Below are 8,913 nucleotides of genomic sequence, written 5' to 3'. Positions count from 1 at the left end.
AAATTACGCTCTCTAAATAGACCTAGAGTTTTATCTTTGAATGAACAAATATAAGTTATATATATACGTACAAACGTGTGTGTGTGTGTGTGTGTGTGTGTGTGTGTGTGTGTGTGTGTGTGTGTAAAAATTACTTGATTTCTAACAAAGTAAAAACTCTATAAATAATTGTCTTATTTCTTAACGAAAATCGATAGAAAATTCTATTGACGAGGATCGATAGTAGAACGTTTAATAAGATTTATATACGTATGTTTTTATATGTTTGTATAGATATATAGATGTATAAAAAATAGAAATAAAAAAGTTAAATTCGTTTACATAACCAGGATGAAAATATGTCTCGTTGGGATGCCTTCCAATTTCACTCGCCGATAGACTTGGTCGTTTAATTAGTGACTTTATCGCGTTAACAACAACCTTCCCCGTTCGATACACCTTTACGTTTAGTTACATAACGATTGGATCGATGTAAAATCAATTCCTTTGTGATTTGCCATCGATATATATATATATGTATGTATACATGCTTATAATACGTTATAGAAGACTTTCTTTTAATCCGTTTAATCCCTGTAAAGCTTTTTGTTGTTAGTAATATAACATTGCTTTCACCCTGTATACCAATGAACCAGAGAGAAGACGGCACCATAAGCATTTTCTTATGTATACGTATAACGTAATAATAAAATAAACAAATAAATAAATAATTATATACACAGATATATGTATACATGTATATATAAAAATATGAAGATATAGATATTGGTATATAGATAGAATGATTCATGATCACAACGGATAACAACGTTTCACCATAAACGTAAAAAAAATGTCTGATCTACGTGGCGTACCACCCCGCGCACATGTGACGACGATGCGTGACACAGCACAAGAAGAACACATTAATATCTATCGACGACAGAATTTTCAAAAGGATTCTAAAATAGCGACGACCATTTTTGTAGGTACGTAAAACAAAAAAAGAGGAAAAATAAAAGAAAATGAGAAAAAGAAATGATAACAATAAAAGAAATAAACAAAAAAAAAGAATTCTACTCGCTGACCCGTGAAAACGAAGAGAGGAAGAAAAACAAAGCCTCGAACGAAAATCAATTGGCAAGAGACGAACGAATCACGACGATTCTATGCAACAATATGTACAATCATATATACATGTGTACGTTTTCTATATACATAGCTAAGTAATTGCAGAAGTCAAGGCAGTGCGAACGTATTTTCACTACTGCTATTAACTGCCGTTACTGTGTCTCGCTGTTGTTACTGCAGAACTGCTTGCACTTCTGACATTTGTAATCCTCCTTTCGAGTGGTAGAAGGTTCAAAGGTCGAGCAGTAGATCGCTGGTTGTATTGCTTTATGGTATGGCTTGAAACGATACTAAAAAAGGAAGAAATGAGAGAAAGAAAGAAAAGAGAAAGAGGGAGAGAGAGAGAGAGAGAGAGAGAGAAAGAGGAAGAGAGAAAATAAAAAAAATATTAAATCTCTCTCTCTCTTTCTCTCCTCTTAATTATATCAATCCTTCTTCCTTTCATCTTGATCTAGGATGATGGTCGCTATGTTCGACCTTGAAAATTCTGTCGCCGTTAGAAAGAGAGAATCCTCCCCTTCGGAAGATTCTCTTCCACATCTTAGCTTTGATAAAAGACTGATTTTCTACGATATATTAGATTTGTTGTTTGTGTGCGCGCGTGTGTGTGCATGTAATTTTTTTTTATTTTCCTCTTTATTTATTTATTTATTTATTTATTCATTTGTATTTTTTACTTCCCCGATAAAATACATATATTTTCTTAATCTCTATTTTTTTTTTGTTTTTATTTACTTACTTTGGAGTTTGTGACGTGGTCGGCCGGCACGGACTCTGGAACGGTTTGCAGGGTGCTCCGCATGCTAGCGGACATTGTAGGCCAGCCAGTTTCACTGCCTCAGACCCTCCAGCGCTTTGACGATGCACCCTCTCTCTCTACGCCTGGAATCAAAAAAGGGGGAAAAGCCTCCATGAGATATTTATCCGTATGCTACACGGTTTTAGCGAGCACGTTCTTTATTTCGCTTTACGATTCTCTGCAATATTTTTTTTATATACATATATTTCATGTAATATATAAATAAGTAATATTAATCAATGATATATATATATATATCGTATATAGTATATATTATATATTATATATATACGTGTGTACGTAAATATATATATATGAAATAATATTTACATTAAAATCTGTTAATATTTTTCTACGAAATAATCGGCACGAAATAATAGGATAATGCTCGAAAGCACAAAAGAGACAGAGAGAGAGAAAAAGAGGGAAAGTTGTTTGCATTGAAGCTCGTTTGCTAATCACGGAAAAAAGTTGAGAGTTGTTTTTTAATTTTTTTTTATTTCTCTTAGAATCCTGCTCTCTCTCTCTCTCTCTCTCTCTCTCTCTCTCTCTCTCTCTCTCTCTCTCTCTCTCTCTCTCTCTCTCTCTCTCTACCTATCTAGTGAACGCAGCAGAGACAAGGCCGTAGTTTATCAGATATTGAGCGAGATAACGTTGCACGATCAGTTAATACAGTAAAATACGTATGTCTATGTATTATCCAAACATATAACTACACATAGTAAAGTCGTTCTCTCTCTCTCTCTCTCTCTCTCTCTCTCTCTCTCTCTCTCAACGGAGAGCAAGCTATATTAATTGGTATGCGCATCGAAGCGTATTTTCAATTACACGCTGCCAAGCCGATACGTTGTGTGTGAGTCGTGTATCTATGTACGTGCGTGTACATGCGTGAGAGAGTGAGTGAGTGAGTGCGTGCGTACGTACTTAGGTATTTACGAACGTGTATAATGTGTGTACGTGAACTCGCGCAACACACATTCTCACCGATAACGAGTATGCACGATGACCCTTGTCGCGATCACGATATATTTCATACGCGTATGTACCTGTCCAAACCGATTAGACGAAGTCTCCGCGTTTAACATCCCATTTTTATTATTACCTAATCATTTTTTTCAGGGGTGGGGAAGGAGGAGAATTTTCAAGGACGAGATATTTAAAGGATGCAATCGAAAAAATTACGTACGTTAAATCTATCGTCTATTTGGACTTGGACATTTCTTTTTTTTTTAATTGATCTTTGAAGTTGAATAGAATGAGAAAGAGGAAGAAAAAGATAAAGGAGAAAAAAAAACAGAATTATAAATAAATTATACTTTTTTTTTCCAACGTTTTTGGCTCTTGGTATAGATCTCTCTCTCTCTCTCTCTCTCTCTCTCTCTCTCTCTCTCTTTCTCTCAATCTATCTATCTATCTATTTATCTATCTATCCATCTAGCTAGCTAGCAAGCAAGCTAAGTAGATATCTACCTATCTATATTTATCTATCTCTGTCTTTCTCAAACATAGAACAGATTCGTCCGGCCAAAGAGAAGCCAAGAGAGAGAGAGAGAGAGAGAGAGAGAGAGAAGTTCGGCAGGTAGGCGAGAGAGATGAATCATAGTTTGTAACCAGCCGTGTCTCGGAATGTAACTCAAAGGCCAAGATCGAGCGTCTAAGCGTTTCTAAGCAACGACGAGGACGACGAAAACGTCGACGAATTTCTAAGTACTCTATGTACGTACGTACATACGTACGTATGTATGTATGATAGACTATCGTTCACGAATTTAACTTTTTTCTTTCTGTTCCTTTTTTTTCTTCTTTGGGTTACTTATTACTCCTTTGTTGAGTTATCGAAAGAGTAAAAGAAAGATCGGAAAGGATGAAAATGTTGTTGGAAGATTCATGAGTATTTTCTTTCCTTCTTGTTCTCCTTCGTTCCTTTCCAAACGTAATTACTCACGTAGTACATACATACATATGTACGTACGTGCGTGGGATCCAATGAATATTAAAATAACGTACTAGTCTCGTAGAGAAGAAAGCGGCGCGGCGCAGCGCGGTGCTGCGATTCGTGACCAAAGCGATGGACAACGAAAAGAAAAAAGAAAACTAAAAAAATGAAGGAAAAAAAAAGAGAGAAAAAAAAGACGGAAGAGAAAAATAAAATAAATAAAGAAGGAAGGAAGGAAGAAATTGTAAGAAGGAAACAACAAATCGTTTGGCCTGAAAGTCGCAGATGCGAGAGGAATAAAATCTTGATTCGATTTGCAAACGTATGTATGTATGTATGTATGTATGTATATATGTATGTATCTATCCATTTATCTACCTGCGTGTACGTGTATATCATATGTATGTGTGTGTATGTATATGGTAAACTCTTTGTAGACATCTGCGTGCTTATATATGTTTTTGCTCCTTAACGACGTCTCTTCTCGGCCATGTTTTCCCCCATTGAATTTTATTTCCTCTCCTTTCTCAACACTTTCGAAGACGAAACTACTAAGTCTCTACACGTTCGAAAAGATCGAATCGGAATGAGTGAAATTTTGACGTCTTTGAATCGCTTGATCGATCAACCGAGTCCCAATAATCTTGTATCCGTCTAATCGATCTAATGATAATTACGAAAGAACGTGTTGGCTGTTATAACAATTTTCATATTTATTCTCTCTCTTTCTCTATCTATCTGTCTATCTATCTATCCCCCTCTTTCCCTCTCTCTGTCTCGTTTATTCATAAAAAACGATCTGCTCGATTTTCTTTCGCAAATTTTTTAGATACGTCGGAACAAAGAAAAGGATAAACAAGAAATGAACGAGTGAATAATTTTTCTTTCTTTTTTTTTTTTCATTTGAACGAGCACTTTTTTTCTCTTCAAATTTTTCTTTTTTCTTCTTCCGGAATCATAAATATGCTTAAACGCTTAACGCATTTTTACAAAAGCAAAAATTGTAGTTTGAGCATCCCCTTTTGCCAAAGTACAAAGCATAAAGTGAGAGGATATCGGTAGACTTCCGCCTTTGGTCGACCGCCTAGCAGCACAAAAGCCGCAGACGACGACGACGACTACGACGACGACGACGACTGCTCTCGCCGATATAAAATGCTGAAGGCATATATGGTCGGGAGAAACCAGACCAAAAGAGAAAGAGAAAAAGAGAGGATAGAGAGAAAGAGAGAGACTCACAAAAAAATTCTTTCGACTTACGAGCCATCCGCTTTTCGAATCTAACGAAAAGAAAAATTTAAAAGATTCTTTTCCTTCGAATTGAATGGAAACGAAAATTTACGCGAAATATAATATTAGAAAGCTTTAATCAAATAATTTTTAATTAAATAGGTTCGTGAACATTCTTACGCACAGCATGTACGTACATAAATATGAAATTAAACTGTATCTTTTATTGTGGTCGCTAATGACTTATAAACTGATATGCGACTTTATTAAATAAATTAATTAAATAAACAAAAAAAAAGAAAAAACAAGAAAAAAAACATTTATAAAATATTCGCTAAATTATTCGATGTATGTGTGTACGTGTGTGTGTTTGTGAGTGTTGGGGAATTTCCATCAAATTGAATCGAGAATTTAATGATCGATAGATAACAACTCCATTAATTATCTGTCATTCGAATTGAAGAATTTCTTTTTCGCTAATACTCATCGAAATAAAATAAAAAGGAGAGAACGCGAGAGTTACAAGTACACGCACAAATCACGAGCACACACACACATACACACACATATATACACGCATACATGCACACACATACGTACACATAAGTAGAACGTCCAATTTATTTCTATCGATTCGATCGAAGGAATTGAAACTGAACGCGAAGGGAGTGAAATAAAATGGCAATTTCTAGCAAGAACTTGAAGATATATCGATTCGATAAAGAAAACTATTTTCTTTTCTTCTCCCTCTCCCTCTCCCACTCTCCCACGCTCTCTCTCTCTCTCTCTCTCTCTCTCTCTCTCTCTCTCTCTCTCTCTCTCTCTCTCTCTCTCTCTCTCTCTCTCTCTCTCTCTTTGTTCGTTCGCATATGAACTTTCTTCTTCTTCCATCGCTTATTAAACAAAAAAATCAATAAATTTGAGTTACGTTTTATTTCTATAAAAGTCCGAGTTATTTTTTTTCTCGGAAAATATGGGCAAGAAAAAAAGATAGAAAGAAAAGGAAGAAGAGAGAGAGAGGGAGAGAGAGAGGGAGAGAGAGGGAGAAAGAGAGAGAGAGAGAGAGAGAGAGGAACGCAAGTACGTAAGCAACGAACAACGAATCTGCGAGCAACATCTTTAAAAGCATTATGCAAGAACTCTTTCGAGGCCGGTCAGTACACCAGTCTGCCAGGGTGACGTAAATCGCGATTCGAGGTTATTAATACTGCGCGAGGAGAGAAATTTTCGCGGCGAGAAGTAGTCGACGAAGTGAAAAGGACAGTCGAAAGAGAAGGGAGAGGAAGAGGAGGAAGAGGAAGAGGAGGAGGAACGTTTCGTGTCACCTGTGTGAGTCCACCTACGTACGTACATACATACATACATACATACATATATATGTACGTACATACGTACGTATGTACGTACGTATATTACATATACGAATATCATACACATACATATATATTTACTACGTACGTACGTGTCACTTTTAGCAGTCCTAAGAGATCGGATGGAAATTGCTTGAAACTCTTTCAAAGAGAGGGAGAGAGAGAGAGAGAGGAGAGAGTGGGAGAGAGAAAAAGAGGGAGATAAGAAGAAGAGCGCAAACGCGGTCGGTAGATCGAGAAAAGCGAATCTAGGGTACTCGGAGTAAACGCAAAATTAGGTCCTAGACCGTCCCTACGAAGTAGGTCACAACGGCACAGGCGCACGGAGTAGCACATACATGAAGAGTGGATAGTGCGTGTCAAAGCACCTACTATATGTAAGTATGTATTTATATATATATACATATATAAATACACATAATATCATCTGATATCGGTGTAATCACGGCGTACCGATGCGAACGAAACGACCCAATAATGATAATAATAATCAACGCAATTAACGTGATTTCTATAATGCATACATAGGAAATAAATATATTTCGAATAATCGAGACAATTTTACGGAATTGCTCGTTAAAGTATATTGAATCAATACGTTTAACAAATATTTATCTTCATGAAATATTTGTAAGTGTTACTCGAAATGTTAGATAGGTACGCGTTAAAAGGTGACACGGTAATTAACGCGACAAGAGTTAGCAAGGATTAATTAATCCTTCTGTTAACGAACTTGCGTTTATCCATCAACGTACAGTAGAGCCCGATACTACCATCTTCGTCATCGCTTCGAAGCTAACATGGACCTAACTTAAGAGCACTAAGGAGAGCAAGCAGGTGTCGATAAAAGGTGTCTAGCTTCAGCTTCAGGTTACCACGATTGTTTGTCCATTTTGTGTGTACACATATGTATGTGTATATATAGGTGTGTGTATATATGCGTCCATATATGCGTACGTATGCGTATGTGTTTGTGTATATGCACGTTGCCCGATCATAGAACAATGCTCGTGTAAGAAAACAGACTTTCTTACTTGATCGACCACGATTACACACATTCGCATAGATACTATACACACATACATACAGATATGGATACACGAAGCTTATATACGAGATATCCCATCTTAATCGATCAAACATCATTGATATCGTTAATGTTTATGTACGCTTCACGTTCGAACGAATGATTTTCACGAACACCCACCTACTTCGTTTTTCCACTTTCTCCTTCGATAATACTTCTGTATCGCTATACTAATATAAACATATGTAGATATAAATTTCTATCCATTACTATACAAGATAATAATTATGATATATCGTATGGGGACCGATTGAAATTAGACACCTTCTACAACACATAAGTAATACCTAGTGTTCGTATCTACCTAACGTCGAGCCGTGAAAGTACGGAATAAACGATGCCGCGGTTAGTCCGCGAAAGTCGGTGTGTAAACAAGTCGATGGGACTAATTAATTAGTCGATAAAACGCCGATAAGTAAGTCATAGTTATCGAGACACGCGGAGAGAGAAAAAAGGGATATCTAAATCGTTCCTATTTAGTCTTCGCGCTTGCTTGCTTACTTTTAAAAAATTACTTGAGAATCGATACGTTTAAAAATCGATAGAAATTACGACAAAATAAAAAGAATAAGATGATTTTTTTGTATACCTTGTAGCCCGTCGAATTAGCATGGAAACAAGAAGAAAGCTCGCAAGAAATTTTCTCACAATCGTCTCTCGACGTATCATCAACAACGTCCGCCGTTGTAAACCGTTGTCCCGATGAAGTTTCCAACGAAAAGTACAACTCTAATATATCGCAGAATTTCAATTCGCGATAAGGATATGTATAATAATATTAAGGATCCAACGCGAAGTAGAAAGGAATAAAAGGTAAACAGGATAAGTCGACCTATGTTTACAACGTCCTTCAAGGTTTCCATAGTCGATTCGTACTGCTTCCAATTCGATCTAATCGTCGATCTTTCTCGATATTTAGGAAAAATTTAACAAAAATTATATCTAGAATTTTATCTAGATCATATAAACGCTTCAAAAATATTAACTATAATGAATAATTATGATTATTATATATATATATATATATATATATATATATATATATACACGATGAGCGTGTAAAAAATTAGAAATTAAATTTTGATTAAAACAAAATAAATATGCTAATATATGTATATATATATATATATATTAGATCGTTATCTTTTGTTTATAATATATCCGATACAGTACGGTACGATACGATACGTTACGAAATCTAACGGCTGATATTATCATTAATAAATATATGTACTTTTAATTAATTCTCATTTAAAGTCGATCAGTCCGATCTCCGTAATTTACATTACAAGAATTGCGTGTGACCAGGATTTGAAACTGACAAGCGAAAACAAACGGAAGGAATGTTTGCGAACGTTTACATTGAAACAATGTAAAGTAA

General features: G+C 35.7%; 1 protein-coding gene and 1 long non-coding RNA gene across 3 annotated transcripts in view; one reads left to right on the top strand and one right to left on the bottom strand.

The window, feature by feature from the left end:
- LOC127064604 (serine/threonine-protein kinase MARK2-like) overlaps positions 1–1,992 on the bottom strand; it is a 77,828-nt gene extending 75,836 nt beyond the window's left edge. The window contains exon 1 of one of the 2 annotated variants that reach the window (XM_050995883.1): positions 1,850–1,992. The gene's annotated coding sequence lies outside the window, so the exon portion shown is untranslated. The remainder of the gene's footprint in view (positions 1–1,849) is intronic. The other variant, XM_050995906.1, reaches the window with a different exon arrangement.
- A 4,325-nt stretch (positions 1,993–6,317) lies between these two features.
- On the top strand, positions 6,318–8,539 carry LOC127064631 (uncharacterized). The gene is made up of 3 exons (XR_007781745.1): positions 6,318–6,418; positions 6,551–6,822; positions 8,129–8,539. It is a non-coding gene; the product is annotated as an uncharacterized LOC127064631 (long non-coding RNA).
- Positions 8,540–8,913: the final 374 nt, after the last annotated feature.

The sequence above is a fragment of the Vespula vulgaris genome, chromosome 6 (assembly GCF_905475345.1).
Source record: "Vespula vulgaris chromosome 6, iyVesVulg1.1, whole genome shotgun sequence".
Classification (NCBI taxonomy): Eukaryota; Metazoa; Arthropoda; class Insecta; order Hymenoptera; family Vespidae; genus Vespula; species Vespula vulgaris.
The sequence above is the reverse complement of the archived record's forward strand: the minus strand, read 5'-3'. Positions and strand labels throughout refer to the sequence as shown.